Source organism: Ursus maritimus, unplaced genomic scaffold (genome assembly GCF_017311325.1).
Source record: "Ursus maritimus isolate PB19 unplaced genomic scaffold, ASM1731132v1 scaffold_24, whole genome shotgun sequence".
Classification (NCBI taxonomy): Eukaryota; Metazoa; Chordata; class Mammalia; order Carnivora; family Ursidae; genus Ursus; species Ursus maritimus.
Window position 1 is genome coordinate 38,830,627 of NW_024424897.1, and position 17,360 is coordinate 38,847,986.

The window sequence follows — 17,360 nt, forward strand, 5'->3', positions numbered from 1 at the left end:
TGGCAATCATCATTCTTCTGTGCAGGGGGGCCCCCTTCTCACTTCATTCACTCACTCATGATTTTCTTTTTATCCACCATACCCATCTCCACGTCTTCCATATGAACCATTTTAATATTTAAAAAATTATGTATGTATCTTTTGAAAAAATTTTGTGCCTCTGCAAGAGGTATATTTCCTATGGGATATATACTAGGAGAAAAGCTGCTGGGTCAGATGGTGTACGTAGACCTGATTGGTGTAAGTAGTGCCCATTTCCTCCCCAAAAGGACTGTCCTTTTGCACCAGCTCACTAACAGAGTTACTATGAGCCGCCATCCTGACTAGCAGCACCCCGCCACCTCAAATTTGCAAGACTAATAGGTATAATACCTCACTGTGGTTTTACTTTGTATTTCTCTGGTTACCCTTGAACCTGAGCATCTCATTAAATGCTTATTTGCTTTTTGGGTCTTTCCGTAAACTGCCAGTTTGTGTCCTTTGTCTGTTCTTTTCCTGGAGCCGGTATCGTTTTCTTGTTGATTAGCAGGAATTCCTTGATTATTTTGGACATTAATCACCTATTCACATTAGACATTTTAAATGTATTCTTTTTCTTTTCTTTTCTTTTCTTTTTTTCTTTAGAGAGGGAGAGGGTGGCAGAGGGAGAGAGAGCTTTAAGCAGGTGTGGAGCCTGACACAGGGCTCAATCTCATGACCCTGATATCAAAACCGGAGTCAAAACCAAGAGTTGGACACCCAACCAACTGAGCCACGCAAGCGTCCTTAATTTTGACATGGCCAGATGCTTCAATTCTTTGTCTTACATTTTGTTGAAGAGGGCTTCCCTTGTCTCCAGGCCACAAAGATACTAGCCTCTGTGTTCTCCTCTGAGCTGTATACTTTTATCTTCCACATTTAGGTCTTGAATCCATTTAGAACCTACCTGTGTATGTGGTTTTACATGGGAATCCGGTTTCATTTTATTCTATATGGTGAACCACTTTCTCAGGACCATCTGCTGAACAGTGTGTCCTTTTCCCATTGATTCGTGGTGCCACGTTTATCCTATGTTATCATGTGTATATAGTCTGTCTCTGGAGGTTTATTTATACAGTTGCCTATTTTTACATTGATGCCACGTAGTTTCTACTGCAGTAGTCTTAGTGTATGGTAGAAGTCATCCTCTTACTCTTCTTTATGCAGGTGGGTTAACCTACACATAGACCTTTGTTTTGCAATATAAATGTTAATGTGTGTGTGTTAGGTTCATTAAATTCCACAATAATTTTTATTAAGATTGCATTGAATTTATCGATTAATTTGAAAGAATTAACATTTTACAATATTAAATCATCTTAAGAGTAGAGAATAGGCTTATTTAAATCATTTCTTTGACCTTTAGTTTTAGAGGGGCCTTATGGATTCATGGTTAACTCCTAGGCATCTTATTGTTTTTGTTACTGCTATGAATTTTTTATTCTACATGCCAGTGTTGGTACAGAGAAATAATATGGGCTTATGTTGGTTTATCAGTATCCAGAATGCAACCTTTGTTGATTCTGTTAGTTTTTCTGGGGAAATGGTTATATCATGTTCAAATAATGAAGGTTTTCTCTTCCCTTCCAATTGCCAGCCTTTTTCCAAGTTTTGCTCTCTCTTATTTATTTTACCTAAAACTCAGAAAATCTTGCTGAGTAGAATACTAAATTCTGTTTCATCCTGAAACAATTTCCTTCTATTAACTGGCTTTTTTTTTTTTTTTTTTTGTATTGCTTTTACTCAGTTCTGTTTTATGTTGGGCGTCTGTTTTTCTGTCTGCCATGGTAAATTATTTTTATACACCTGTTCTCCTGTGTATTCATATCCTCTCTTTTGATCTTCAGTACTTACAGTGTTTTGTTGTTGTTATTCTTTTGGCAGATCTGACACTTTGTTCTTCTTTATACCTATTCGAGAAATTGGCTCAGGCTCAGGGTTTGGCCCTGAAGGAGAGTGACCATCCCTCTGCGTTTGTTTGGGACAGTCCTGGTTTATGACTGTTGTCTCTCGTACCCCTTTCACCCTCAAAAGTGTCACTTTTGCTGTGGATAATTATGGGTAATACATTGTATAGTCGCCCTACCCTGAACTCACTTTCTGTCCACCTGGGGGCTGGTAGAATCCTGTTCTTCAGTCTCCAGAGGCAGTTTGTTCACTTCCTCCACAGTTGACAGTGTCCCACAGACTTAATCTGCTACAGCTCTGCTAGTCAAAGATGGCGGCCCCAGCCCCGTGAGCCAGCTCTTGCATCGTAGGTGTGCACACCTACTACGGTTCTTCCTTTTTCTGTCCTCTCTACAGTGCCTCTGCTGGTGAGAAATTACAATTTCTACATAGAAAAGGGAGGTTGTGAAAGAGGGAGGATGACTACTTCAAAAGCTGTCACCCATGCCATGGGGGAAGAGCTTCCAGCGTGCTCCGTGATGTGGATCTTGCATTTTGGAACCGTAAAACAGAGGAGCAGGAAGCAAGGATCTTTCTCTGAATTCTCAGGCAGACCACTCTAGGGTATGATATAGGTGATCTCCTGATTTGTTCTTTAAACCAACTCCACAGGCCATAAAAATTATTGGAAGTTTCTCTCAGGTTCTGGGAATAGCTCATCAGTCACCTAAGTGTCATGCACTGTGTGTTTTTATTTTTTCTATAACCTTATAGGAATGGAACAGGAAGTTAGGGGAGGCAGCATCAGGAGATGCTATTGTTTTTTAGGATTTTATTTACTTGACAGAGAGAGAGTGTGCACAAGTGGGCAGAGAAGCAGGCAGTGGAAGAGGGAGAAGGACACTCCTTGCTGAGCAGAAAGCCCCATGTGGGGCTCGATCCCAGGACCCTGCGGTGACAACCTGAGCCAAAGGCAGACGCTTAACCAGCTGAGCCACCCAGGCGTCTCAGGAGATGCTATTTTAAACCAGAATCTCCAACAATTGACTTTTATTTTTCCTTTTTAAATAAAAAAATAGCTTTATTTTTTTTCTGATTATACATTAAGGTGTACTTATTGCAAAAACAAAATCAAACCATACCAAAAAGTGTAAGAGAAACCATGGAAAATCACCTAAAGTCCCACCATCCAGAGGTAACGAACCATTAACGTTGTGGTGGTCATCCTTTCTGATACCTTTCTGTGCGTGTAGATAAGCATATGTACTAGGATATAAATGAGATCATTGTTCAAATGGTGATTTCTTATGGGCACCTTTCTCTTTTTTTATAATATTTTGGTATTCTTTTTCCCGCATTTTCCTTCTCTGCCCACATCTCCTCCCACCACCTATGTCAGAGGGTCCCCAAGATCACTTCCAGTTTTGGTGATTCACTAAAAGGATTCATGGGGCTCAGCATATAGTTGTGCTCATGAATTAAATTTATTACAGCAAAAGTATGCAAAGCAAAATCAGCAAAGGGAAAAGGCACAGGGGGTAAAATCCAGAGGAAACCAGGAGCAAGCTTCCAAGAGTTCTCTCCCAGTGGCGTTGCACAGGACATGCTAAATTCCTGCAGAAATGAATTGTGACAACACATGTTACGTGTTGTCTACGAGGGGAGCTCATTAGAGACTCAGTGCTCAAAGTTTTTGCTGGGGACTGGTTATGTAGGCACTCTCTGCCTAACATGCGCCCAAATCCCAGACTCGACGAAGGACATCAGGTATGCAGCATAATAAACCCCACTGTTTGCTCAAGCGGTGTAACCACATTGAGCCACTCTTATCATTTAGGGAAAGTTTTATATCAGCATGTGAAACCGTTTCCCAGTCAGGTTCCCAGACACTGGCCAGGGGCCAACCTTGGAAGCAGGCCTTTCTAAGGACACGGTCTCAGGCCTGCTGTGTTAACTCCCTTCTGGACGTTCCCACAGCCTTCTGTAACTTTAATAGACTTCCTTATACATGTAGGAATACTTCATCCTATGCACTGGATACTTCTATGCTAATGCCTTCGTTCTGGGCACTGGATTCCCATGAGTAAGATTATTGCTTGAAGGGTGTATATGTTTGCAATCATCATACATATTAACCATTCACGTTGTGTAACCCCCAATGTAAGTGAACTTCTTTTCCCTGATTTTTTTTTTTAACTGCAGTGACTTTTACCAGGCTTTTGAATTTTTTCCATTCTTATCAGTAAGAAATGGCATCTCAGTTCTGCTTTAATTTTGTATTCTCAGGACTCTTCATGAGGGTGTGTTTATTGGCCTTTTTGGATTGCCTCTTCTGTAATTTGCTTATTCATATTCTTGGCCCATTTTTCTATTGGGTTGTTTATCTTTTTCTTATGAATTCGTGGGAGCTATTCTCTTTATGTATTGTAATTATTTTTCCTAAGCTATCATTTGTCATTTGAGTTCATTTGTGGTGTACTCTTTGACATGAAATTTTCCACTTAATATGTCTTATCTTTTTTTCTTTATATCTTTGAGTTTCTTTTAAAAAGTTTTAGATCTGGAATTGAGTTTTTATACGTGGTATTATATAAGGGTCCAACTCAATTTTGTTCCAAGTTAAAAACCAGCTATTCTAGTTCAGTTTATTTAAAAATTCCTTTTTTTTCCCACTAAATTAAAATTCCACTTTTGTCTAATAATAAATTCCCATATATACTTGAGTCTATTTTCAGGACTCACTATTTTATTCCATCGACAATTCCTATACCAATATCATACTGTGTTACAGGTTGTAACATGTGAGAACCTAACTTTCAATGCGTGGTCGTACCTTTTCTGCTCCTTCATAGAGACTTAATGGCAAGTTGGAAGTGGCAGAATCAATGATGTTGACTAAAACCAGAACCTCCAAAATTATTGTCCTTAAAGGAACAAACTACAAAACCACAGAGATTGCAGAAGAGATACAAATTGCATTGCTTTCTGATTCATAAAAAATGTGTAGTTCTGCACTGTAACTAAGCCACTGAGTGTTTGGTATCAAGAATTACAGATAATCTGGGGCGCCTTGGTGGCACAGTGGTTAAGCATCTGCCTTCGGCTCAGGGCGTGATCCCGGCGTTCTGGGATCAAGCCCCACATCAGGCTCCTCCACTATGAGCCTGCTTCTTCCTCTCCCACTCCCCCTGCTGTGTTCCCTCTCTCGCTGGCTGTCTCTATCTCTATTGAATAAATAAATAAAATCTTTTTAAAAAAAAAAAGAATTACAGATAATCTCTTTAGTGCATCTTGTTTATCTTCATATATTGGTCATATGCTCGACATTTTAGGAGATTTTTGAAATTGCTACAAGTATTTTTTTTAAGATATGACCCTCTTAGGGGTGCCTGGGTGGTGCAGTCGGTTGAATGTATAACACTTGGTTTCAGCTCAGGTCGTGGTCTCAGGGTTGTGGGATTGCACCCCACATTGGGCTCCGTGCTCAGTGCAAAGTCTGCTTGAGATTCTCTCTCCCTCCCCCTCTGCCCTGCGCTTGCTCTCTTGCTCTGTCTCTCTAAAATGAATAGATGAATCTTAAAAAAAGAAAGAAAGAAAGAAAGAAAGAAAGAAAGAAAGAAAGAAAGAAAGAAAGAACCATCTTAAAAAAAAAGAATCCTCTAGAGTTCAAAGACTTTTATTGGTTTTATAGTACATAAGTAGTAGCAATACAAGTTCATGTAGGAAAATGAAAAACATAAATTTATTTTTTAATATAATTTTATTTTATATTAAAAATCATGGCATCTAGTTATATAATACTCTTTTGTTCCATCTTTACATGTGTAGACACTTATTTGTGTATTTATAAGAGCTGACTTCGTCCTTAATTTGACTTACTAGAACTTCCTCACTCAGTCTATTACCGGTTGTTCAGGTTTTTCCTGTTTTTCACTCTATAGGTCCCACGCAGTGCACAGCTCTGCTTACCTAGAGTAGTGCCTGACCCAGAGTTCACTACCTATTAGCTATTGTTATTACTCCTCGTGCTGATTTTACTAGTAAGCACTCGTCATCATCCTTGATTATTTTCTTAGAATAAATTCTCAGATGGAAAATTTTGGTTTAAACAATACACACTTTTAAGATTTTCTGTACCCGTCATCAAACGGCTTCTGGAAAAATTGGACCAATTTACGCTCCCACCCCCAGCGGATGCATGAAAGAGCTGGCCTCACTGAAACACTGGATATTTTTATTCTTCTAAACACCCTTTCTGAGTGACCTAAAACCTGAATGTTTTGCCTGAATATTGAAAAGAGCATCTTGTGCAAAACCCCCGTTGTTGTGTACGCATCTTTGCATCGCTGAAAGAAATGAATCGGAATAGCCGGTGGGATTTCTGTAAAGGTCACACTTCTGTCCCTTTCATAACACATAATTGCTTCACTTACCCTCTAGATAGGAGTCTGTGTGTGTGCTCCTTACATCCCATTGGAATGAGAAATCAGATAACATGGTGTTTCCAGGCAGCACTGAAGAACTATTTAAGGTTCTCAGAATGACAGCTTTAAGCAAGGAGGTGCTGAGGGATCAGTAGTCGGCTCAGCAGCAAGCACGTGGGGCTGAGGTGACGTGTATAGTGAGTAAGTGTGTTGTGAGGCTTCTCTGTCCAAGTTGACTTTGTCGTGGAGCTTTTTTCCTTCTTCAACTTGGACTTTCCTCATTTTGAGTTTTTTACCGTTTGTCTTCTGTGTGTTGTGTTCATTAATCTCGGAAAATAAGACACTCATTTGCTGCCTAGTTGGGGAAACCCTGAGGGAGGATTGTAGTTTCTAATAAAATTTTTAATGAAAATATCACACCAAATACATTACAAAGAGTCATGACTCTCTCATATTCTGTACACATTTCGTTTAAAATATGTCACTGTCTTGGGAGAGGTGTGGGGTATGGATCCTCTCAAGAAACTCTCCCTTTTTTTTTTTTTTGGTGCGTATATAGTTTTAAATTTATGTTTTTATTTTAGGGAATCATAGGGCAGATCAAAATTGCCCAATAAGGTGTAATGAAAAATGGATTCTCAAAGGGAGGTAGAAAATATCAGGGAAGTTTATCTTTTGTGTGGCCATTAACAAATTTGAATTGGGTGAATGGATTTGAAGAGTGGCTTTCTTGATCCATCTATAAGACAGATGGGTGCCTTTGTGAATTGTGTCTCATCTGGGGGAATTAGCCATTTCTGAAAGAGTATCTATAATTGAATGTGGACAGAGATCTTAATTAGTCACCATGTCACATCCCGGGACCATCTCAGATCACACAGCCTTGATCCTAGCTTGTAATGGAATGATCCTTGCCTGTGTGCCACGGTGTGATGAAGAGGTCAAGGCCCTTCTTGTGTCACATCCTGAAGGCTGCTAAACCTAGACATTCTTTCTTAAAGTCATATCTTCAGGCTTTAATCATTTCCTTCTGAGCAACTTGTGGGGACCCTGGGATTGCATTTACAGCTCATGAATGTGACAGCTGCCAGCCCTTTGGAAATGTAAATCATGCTAGCCCCTGACCTGCTTCACACCACGTGCCATGAGTTTTCCAGTTTGTATTCCATCCTAAATGTGGCTCGGAGCTTGTAGAGCCCTGGCGCTAGGAACCGTGAGGACCACAGTCAAGGTTGAATCTGAAGTCAGTTGGCAGTCTTCTGTTACAGTTATGTGAAACTATAGACATGTTTAGGGAGGAAATAATAGAAGCCTCACATTCCCAAGTATTCAGATCCATAGGCCTTCTAGGGTCCATAGGCTCCCAGAATTTTTTTTTTTTTTTTTTTTTTTGCTTGTCTGTTAGCCTCCCTTTTTTTTTTTTTTAAGATTTTATTTATTTATTTGACACAGAGAGAGAGCTCAAGCAGGGGGAGAGGGAGAGGGAGAAGCAGACTCCCCGCTGAGTGGGGAGCCCAATGTGGGATTCATCCCAGGACCCTGGGATCATGACCTGAGCTGAAGTCAGACGCCCAACTGACTGAGCCACCCAGGCGCCCTGCTTGTCTGGTAGCTTCCTGATTAGAAGATGGTAGTGGTTTGATTATTAGGCCGTAGCAAAATTGGCACAATCTCATAAGCAGGGTATGAGGGAACAAAGGAATGAGTGGAGAAGAAAGGTGGAAAATAGGTGAGTGTGAGAGAGATGTTATGATAAAGCTGAGGAAGGAGGAAAAGACCCTCAAGCTAGTGATATAAAACATTCAAAATGTGAGCTAAACTCATATGTGATTGTTGTTTCCAATTTTATGTGGAGTTCAAGATGGAATCGTAAGGGGTAGTTAGTGATCTTTTTTTTAAAACTTCAGAATAATAAATAGTTGACATTCTACTGACAAACTGATATTGTGTGACTATCATACAAAAATAAGGCTACCTGGGCGCCTGGGTGGCTCAGTCGTTAAGCGTCTGCCTTCGGCTCAGGTCATGATCCCAGGGTCCTGGGATCGAGCCCCACATCGGGCTCCCTGCTCAGTGGGAAGCCTGCTTCTCCCTCTCCCACTCCCCCTGCTGGTGTTCCCTCTCTTGCTGTGTCTCCCTCTGTCCAATAAATAAATAAAATCTTCAAAAAAAAAAATTAAGGCTACCCGTTTTTATCAATACATCAGCGGTATTTAAGCACATTGGGTATAATGTTTGGTCAAGGACATACAGAAGCATGGAAGAGCCAGTGTCCTTTTGAAATGGCACATGGGACAGGTTCTTCTTGTTCTTGAGTCGGGATTAGCTGTACTTCTGGGCCGCTGCCCTCAAACTGGCAGTCATATCGTGGGGAGGGGACCACACTGCTGCAAAGCCTCCCTTGTGAAATTTCCTAGAGTGGTGATACTGGACATCCTCGAAATGTTCCAGAATTTACTGGGACCGCTTCCACTGACTTTCTGTTTATGCATGCTCTGAGGTAAATACTTTTGAGGACGTTAAGGAGGTATCCATCCATTTCCGTTGTGTTAAGAAGAGCACTTCAAAATCAAGAGTAGATGTTAAAAAAAAAAAAGATGTCAAATTAAATGGAATTACTTCTTTGCAGGGATCAAGATGCTCGTGTAATTTTTTTTCTCTTTCGACCTATCAATTCTGAGAATTGTACTAATCAATTCAGTGGCAGTATTATGTTTGTCTCAGCAAGATAACCTTCTTTTGCCATATTTTGATGCAGTCTGGGAGTTAATCTGCTCGGTTGAATTTCCCAGTGAAGACATCTAAGAGGGGGTATTTGTTGGATCATAACTCTTCAAAAACTTTCTCTAGTTCTTCATAACAATTGATATGTTTTTATTTTGTATCTTCTGTGGAATCAGTTTGGGTGATTTGTATTTTCCTAGAAAATCATACAGGTTCTCAAATTTAATTGAATAGAACTGAAAGTAATCTCTTATGTTTCTTTTCATTTTCCCCTGTGTCTTTAGTCATTCCTCTCATCATTTATTTTGTGAATTTGATTTGTGGTCACTCTTTTTTCTTTATCAAATACTTTAGTTAATGTTTTAAAAAAAAATTTACTGTTTTTTTCCTCAATGACCCAGCTCTCTGATTTATTCATTCCACAATTTTCTTATTTATAATTTATTAATTTTGCCTTTTATCTTCATCAGTTCCTTCTTTCGGAATGGAAAGAGCAGAAACAAGCAGGAGATTATCTTTTCTCCAACTTCTAGTATTGAGTGCTTCATGCATTTTTTTTCTTTCACATTTATTCATAATGGAGATGGAATTTTTTTAGAACTACTTTTGCTGTATGTATAAGACCTGATATATTATCATTTAATTATTTCTGTGTTTAAATTTCTTCTTTCCCAAAAAGTTGTTTAAAAATCTTTTTTCCAATTTAAAAGTCTTTCTTATTTTTTTTTTTTTTTTAGCTGAGATACAATTGACACACAATGTTACATTAGTTTCAGGGGTACAGGATAGTGAGTTGACAAGTCTCTATGCCATCCTCACTAGTGTAGCTGCCGTCTCTCACCATACAACCCTAGGACAATATTATTGACTGTATTCCCTATGCTGTACCTTTTCTTCTGTAACTGGAAGCCCATACCTCCCACCCCCCTTCACCCATTCTGCCCATCCCCCCGCCTCCTCCCCTCTGGCAACCATCACATTTATGGGTTTGTTTCAGGTTTTTGTTTATTTTTTTTATATTCCACATATAAGTGAAATCATATGCTATTTGTCTTTCTCTGACTTATGTCACTTAGCATAATACCCTCTAGGTCCATCCGTGTCAGCACAAACAGCAAGAACTCATCCTTGTGTGTGTGTGTGTGTGTGTGTGTGTGTATACACCACGTCTTCTTTATTCATCTATCAATGGACACTTGGGTTGCTTCCATATCTTGACTATTGTAAATAATGCTGCTGTAAACATAGGGGTGCGTATATCTTTTCAAATTAGTGTTTTCATTTCCTTTGGGTAAATACCCAGTAGTGGAATTATTGGATCATATGGTATTTTTATTCTTAATTTTTTGAGGAACCTCCACACTGTTTTCCACAGTGGCTGCACCGGTTTGCGTCCCCACCAACTGTGCATGACGGTTCCTTTTTCTCCACATCCTCACCACCACTTGTGACTTCTTGTCCTTTTGATTCTGGCCATTCTGACAGGTATAAGGTGATATCTCATTGTGGTTTTGATTTGCATTTCCCCAAGGATGAGTGATGTTGGGCATCTTTTCATGTATCCGTTGACTATTTTAAAATATTTAAAAAATCATTTCCACGCAATCCATATTTTGTGTATGTTTGGTTTCATTCTCTAGTTTGTTAGTAATTTTTAGTTTTACTGAATTATGATCATGGAATGTTAAGTTTATTAACTCTAGTTTCTGGAATTTATTAAATTTGAGGGGCCTAATATACAGTCCCTGTCTGAGTATAACTTGAAAGAAATTGTATTTTCTCTTTCTTTTTGGACATTTTTATCATGCCACATTGCAAATACTCACAAAAGTAGAAGGAAGAGCATGAAGAGTTCCCATGTTGCCTTCTCTCAGCCTCAACAATTATCCTGCAGTTCAACAATTATTGAGAACTCACCTCATGCTTTTATGTGTGTGGGTTTGGTTTGGTTTGGTGTTTTTAAAAGGAGATCCCAGCCGTATGATCGTTTCGCCCTTACATACCGTTATTATCTCTACAGATAAGGACCTTTGTGTGCCACTCTCATACCACTTAAAATGAGTCATAATTCCTTAACATCACCTAATAGGTAGTTCGTGTTTATTGTTCCCAGTTGGCTTAGAACAGTCTTCCCAAAGATTGTTAGGGACAGGAGCCCTGAAGTGGAGGCACCTTGGAGAATGGGACACACTAGTCTTTAGCATATTAATTATGATTCCCAGTGACATTTCATCCTTAAAAATGCTATGTTCTAAAGGCAGCCCCTATATCATAAGGACTGCCCTAGTTGGTTTGTCCTAATAACTGTAATATTATTTGTATGTCCTTGTACTTATTTGCTAAATTTGTACTGTATGTTTTTAGGGGTGGGTTATATTATAGTGTAGGATAATATTACATATTATGTGGTTGGATTATATAGACGGATCTTGTGAAGGATTAAAAGTAGCTCATTAAAGCATAAGCATACCGTGAAAACAGTAAATTCTAATACTGAGAAGACTATCATAGCTATTAATGATTAATAGTCTCAAAGGTTAGCACAGACCTGAGTGTAATAATTGTGTAAACCAGCCAAAAGAAAAAGTGTGAATAGAATCATTATCTGAAAATTGGATCCTGTTGCTTTAGTTTATCATTTGCCCCTATTCCCTGATGTGTCGTGTATTCTGAAACATTGTCATGTAGTGGCATGAAGCCATGGGGGCTTTCCCATCATTTTCAAACAAAGCTCACTGGCTTCTTGGTGAAACCAGTCAAGTGTTTTCTTTCTCAGACTAAAAGCAAAATAATTATCTCTCATATAAAATTGATTACTTTTGCCCTTAAAGGGTTTTTTTTTTTTTGAGGGGGGGCTCGATCCCAGGACCCCGGGATCATGACCTGAGCTGAAGGCAGTTGCTTAACCAACTGAGCCACCCTGGCACCCCTTGCCCTTAAAGTTAAAAAAACAAACAAACAAACCAAAAAACCTAATGCAGTAGCTAATCTTTGCTGAGTGATAGGCAATGTTTGGGGCACTTTTACATATATTAACTGAATCTTTACAAGAATCCTGTGAATGAGTGTCTAGGATTATTTTCATTTAATAGGAAAGGGAACTCAAGCCACTGAGTGCCTGAGTAACTCCGTGGAGGTCACACAGATGGTGACCGCCAGAGCTGGGACCTGCCCCCCCAATACGCCACCCTTCTGCACACACTCTTAACCACTGTTCTCTTTCACTGGTATCATTCGTAATGTCCTCCTTGTAGGAAAAACGGGTATGACTCATAATAGTGAAGAAGAGTGTATAAGACCAGCCACAAAGGCGATGGTGGCATCATGGTCTGAGAGGAAGTAGACTATGATTTGGCAAAATGCCTTTATTAAAGGACACTGGTAGACATCTGGTGATGTCTGAGTCATGTACTATTAAGTATGTGAACTAAGATACATTTTTACTACAATGGAAGGAAACACTTACGTTGAAAGTGTGAATCAGCTCTTAACATACGTATGTACAGTAACAGAAAGTAATCAGTGATTCTGTTTTACTGAGAATACAGGCTCCGAGAGAAGAGATTTTTATTTGTTTTGGTAAAGGTGACTTCTGAGCCATGAGTAGGTTGGGAAAGATGTGTCAGGATGACAATAGACAAAGCATAAGCTTGATTACAGGAAGGAGGGGAGGATATTGTGGCCACCAGTGCCAATCCATGCATTGCTTCATTCTTGGGGAATATTTGTGGTCAAAAATATGCCGCTTGACCTTGACTAAATGTTGAAAGGAATAAAGAAAAAATGTGTCTTTGAGCAAACGGTGGCCACTGACTATGTTTCTGTTCAGTCTGCTGCTAGAAGCAGGCAGCACACGTCCTTCCCAGTACCGTGGGATGTGGCTTTGTGGGAGAGGGGTGCTCATAGGCATTTTTAAATAAGTAATAAATGGAGTTTTTTCATTCATTACTGAATAGGGACATAAAAATGAACAGTGCTCCACCCAGAAGACGTTCACAACCTAGTCAGGAGGGAGATGTGTTAGCACTCCAGCCAGTGGAATGGGGTAATTGAGACACTCTGGGGTATGGAATCACTGCCAGGGGGCTCAGAAGGGAGACCCTGAGCCTCCTGAGCTGAGGACAAAAGGCTTTTTGGAAGACGAAGAGGTACCAACAACTTTGAGAACCACTCTGTTAGGTTCACATTTTACTTGAAAATATATTTACGGGGAGGACAGATCTTAATCTGTATTTCATAAACCATTTCTACAGGTTGAGTTCATGCGAACTGGATCAGTGATATCATAGTGGGCTAACTGTCACTAAGGGGTAAAATTACAACAAATAGAAGAAACAAAGTTTTCTACGAAACCATTCAAACAAATGTTTTCCAGAATCAACACAGACAAGCCTTAGTCCTTGGAATTACTAAAACAGCTCTTCTGATGTTGCAGGGAAGTTCCTTGCCCTTCTTAGAAAACAGCCATATGGATAATTAGGAAGCAATCATACATGGCTGCAGTATACGGGCTGCAACCTGCAATGACAGGATTAAATTTAGATTTAGCTTGAATTTTATAGCAAGTGTATAAATATTTACTAACCTTTCTCTTGTTTACCTAACAAGATGTAAAGAGCTAGCTCAGGGCTTGTCTTCTCAAAGCACCTGGGTCAACAAGCTCCCATTCTATCATAGTTCCTCATTAATAACCTCTATTCGAGGCCGGCAGCCCCTGATTTGATTTATACTTTTTTTTGTCATGGCCTGTGATACTCTGTTACCACACTGTGCTGTACAAAGTCTTCTGCAACATGATTTTTTTTACCTCAACATGTTTCTCAAAATTTTCTGGGTCCATAATTCTAGCTCTGGTTTATTTACTTCTGCTTCTTTATGCCATTTCACTATTGAAAAGTCATTGATTTTCCTAATAATAGTTTTTCAATTTTTTGTCATTCCAACTAATGCTACAATGAACATTTTTATATGTTTCCTTTCTACAAGTGACTAAGTCTCTGTGGGACAGCTAGTCTCAAATTTTTAGGGCCCCCCCCAAAAGTTCACCTTAGAAAATTCTAGAGAATTCAAGAATATACCAGCTCACGTTCCATTTGCTGGTGGCGATAGCATCACATGTGATAGAGCTTTTGGAAAACTCCACTGTAGATTCGTGAGACCATGAGAATTAACAAAGGTAAATAACCTGCTGGTTTTATTATGAAATTAGTTTTTCTCTTGAGATTCCCTTGAAAGGGTCTCAGCAATGCTCAAGTCTCCCCAGGCCACATCCTAAGAACTGCTTCTCTAGAGAACATACCACACACTGCAAATGCTAGGTTTTAGAGTCTGCACATTTTCAAAGTTTATTAAAGATTGTCCAGTTGCTTTCTAAAATAACTGTCCACTTAAACTTATCCTGAAATGTATGAGAGTTTTTATTGGTCCCTATCCTTATCGACAGTTTGAATCGTCAGAATTTTTCATTTTGACTGATCTAATATTGACACTTGAGTGAGTCCCTTACTCTCTTGCAAGCTCAGCTGTGCGTAGAGGTATTTGTTACCTTCTCCTGGCAGTGGACATGTCAGGTTATTTATTCTTCCTCCCATATTTGGTGGAAGTCCCATTGAAAGGTTTAAGAGAGAGAAGTGATGTGGTTAGTTTTTGAGTTCTAAATAGGTCCATGGTAAGGGGAGAGTAGAAGTCAAGACTTGGGGGGGGGGGTGCCTGGGTAGCTCAGTCGGTTAAGCATCTGACTCTTGATCTCAGCTCAGATCTTGATCTCAAGGTTGTGAGTTCAAACCCCACGTTGGGCTCCACACTGGGAGTGGAGCCTACTTAAAAAAAAAAAAGTCGGGGCGCCTGGGTGGCGCAGTCGTTAAGCGTCTGCCTTCGGCTCAGGGCGTGATCCCGGCGTTCTGGGATCGAGCCCCACATCAGGCTCCTCCGCTGGAAACCTGCTTCTTCCTCTCCCACTCCCCCTGCTTGTGTTCCCTCTCTCGCTGGCTGTCTCTGTCAAATAAATAAAATAAAATCTTAAAAAAAAAAAAAAGTCAAGACTGGAGGTAGGAGGGCCAATAAGAACCTTTTGCTATAATCTAGGGGAAAACAAATGGGGGCCTCAACCAAAGCATTGGTAATTGAAATGGGGAGAAATTTGAGAAATATTTAGGAATTAAAATTAGCAGACCAAAGGGATGCCTGGCTGCTCAGTCAGTAGAGCATGTGACTCTTGATCTCAAGGTCATGAGTTCAAGCCCCACCTTGAGCATAGAGCTAAGAAAGAGAGAGAGAGAGAGAGAGAGAAAGAAAGGAAGGAAGGAAGGAAGGAAGGAAGGAAGGAAGGAAGGAAGGAAGGAAGGAAGGAAAGAGAAAGAAAGAAAGAAAGAAAAGAAAGCAGACCATGCTGGTTGTTGGAATGGGAAACTGATAAAAGCCAAGAATCAGTAATTCCCAGGTTTCCAACTTAGGTCCTGCGTAGCTGGTGTCGCTTGCTAACCACTGACAAAGAGCTGGAGGGTACAGCAGCACATGTGGAGGAAGGTAATAGTTTGAGGCATGATGTGTTCCAGGTGTCCAGGAGACGTTCAAGTCAAGAGGACCAGCAGGCAGTTGGACAGATGAGTCAGGGAAGCGAAAGAAGTCATAAATTTCAAGTGAGAAGGAAAGATCCAGTATCAGACATAGAAATGTCCAACAAAACAAGGGCTGAGAAGCGCCTCCTTAATCTGATGATTAGGAGACCATTGGTTTAGTACTAACCATCACGGCAAAGTTGACCCAGATGAAGGCAGGAGTACAGGAGGAGAAGACACACAAACCCAGTACCAGAATCCTCAAATGAGAAGTATATTGAACATTCATTGGTAGCTCATGGTAATGAAGATAGGTATGAGAAAGGATGTATGTTCTTAATGAAGAAACCAGGGAGTGTTTATCGTTAGACATTTAGTAAATGAGTATTGAACACTGAAGCCTTACCCCTATATATGTTACTAAGCAGCCCTGTTACAGTAACATTACTGTGGATAAGCCATTTATTTTACTCTTGTGAAGAAAATTTCTCTTGATTTATAATCTAAGCCAGTAACTGATGCCACTTAGTGTTTACATAGAGGCAAATGCAAAGGCCTCTTAGAACAATAAAATTGCTTCAGAAATTTAACAGAACAACAGAGCATTCTTTCCCCTTCCTCCTTCCCTCCCTCCCTCCCTCCGTCCTTCCCTTCCCCTTCCCTCCCTCCCTCCCTCTTTCTGTGCCCCCTCCCTTCAGTTTCCCTTTTTCCTCCTCCCACCTAACTAATGAATAAAAAAGATAAAAGCATATTTGGAAAATAATGGTGACATGTCAAAAATAATTTGTTTCTTATTTATCTCCTCTCAGATACTGCCAGTAAGAAACCCCTGCCACCCCTTCCCCAGCCTGCTCCCCCATAAGTTGGAAGCAGATGATTTGCTCTCCTGAAAGAGCAGCAAATCCGTTGCCCGGGTGATATCTCATTACTAAGGCAACCAATTTGGTGCATCAATGTGAATCCCAATTTTAAAATGTAATTATGCCAAGATATGTACATATGCTTGAGATTTGCTTAAAAGGAATCTGTTCCCCTTTGGAAGGAAAACATTTCCTATGTTAGGTGAAAGAAAGGGTGAAATGTTGCTTTTATTCTTTGCTAGCTTAAATACACCTTTCGACTGAGCTTCCCTGCTATGCTTAGTAAAAGAGCTAGCATTGGTTTTCCTCTCACCACTTTTTTTTTTTTTAACTTGAGATTTTCCCTTTCCAAGACACTTCTCTCTTGATACCTGTCACTCATAACCCAGCAGCTGTTGTCTCCATGACAACACTTTCTGGCCCCTCTAGGTGGTGGTAGGAAAAAAAGGAAGGGAAAAAAACCCTTGGCTGCATTTTTCATTGCACTTTTTCTTTTTTAATTGCTGGAAGCTCAAGAGATTGATTCTTTGTAAGGAATTAATTAGTGAAGGGGAAGTGATCTGTGAATAGATGTTTACATTAAATTACAAAACTTCTGAACAGTTCAGTGAGGATTGCTATCCTAGACTCAAATGAAAGATCTTACAGAGAGGATGTGTACAACCCGATGCTTGTCTGGAGGAAGGCTCTATTACCTAGGTAGCCGAAGCTGTGCACAGCCAAGCCAAACAATACCATTAAATCACAGCTGAGCAATTAATTTTTTTTCCTCCTTAACAAAAATTATTTAGAAATAAAACCTATTTAGGTGGAGGGAGTATTTACTTTAATTACCAACCTTATTAAATAATGAAATCCCTTCAGCTCATTAAGTTTCCCAGTTACTGCCG

General features: G+C 39.9%; 1 protein-coding gene across 1 annotated transcript in view; it reads left to right on the forward strand.

The window, feature by feature from the left end:
* MYO1D (myosin ID) overlaps positions 1–17,360 on the forward strand; it is a 247,767-nt gene that overhangs the window by 59,377 nt on the left and 171,030 nt on the right. The gene's annotated exons all lie outside the window — the stretch shown is intronic.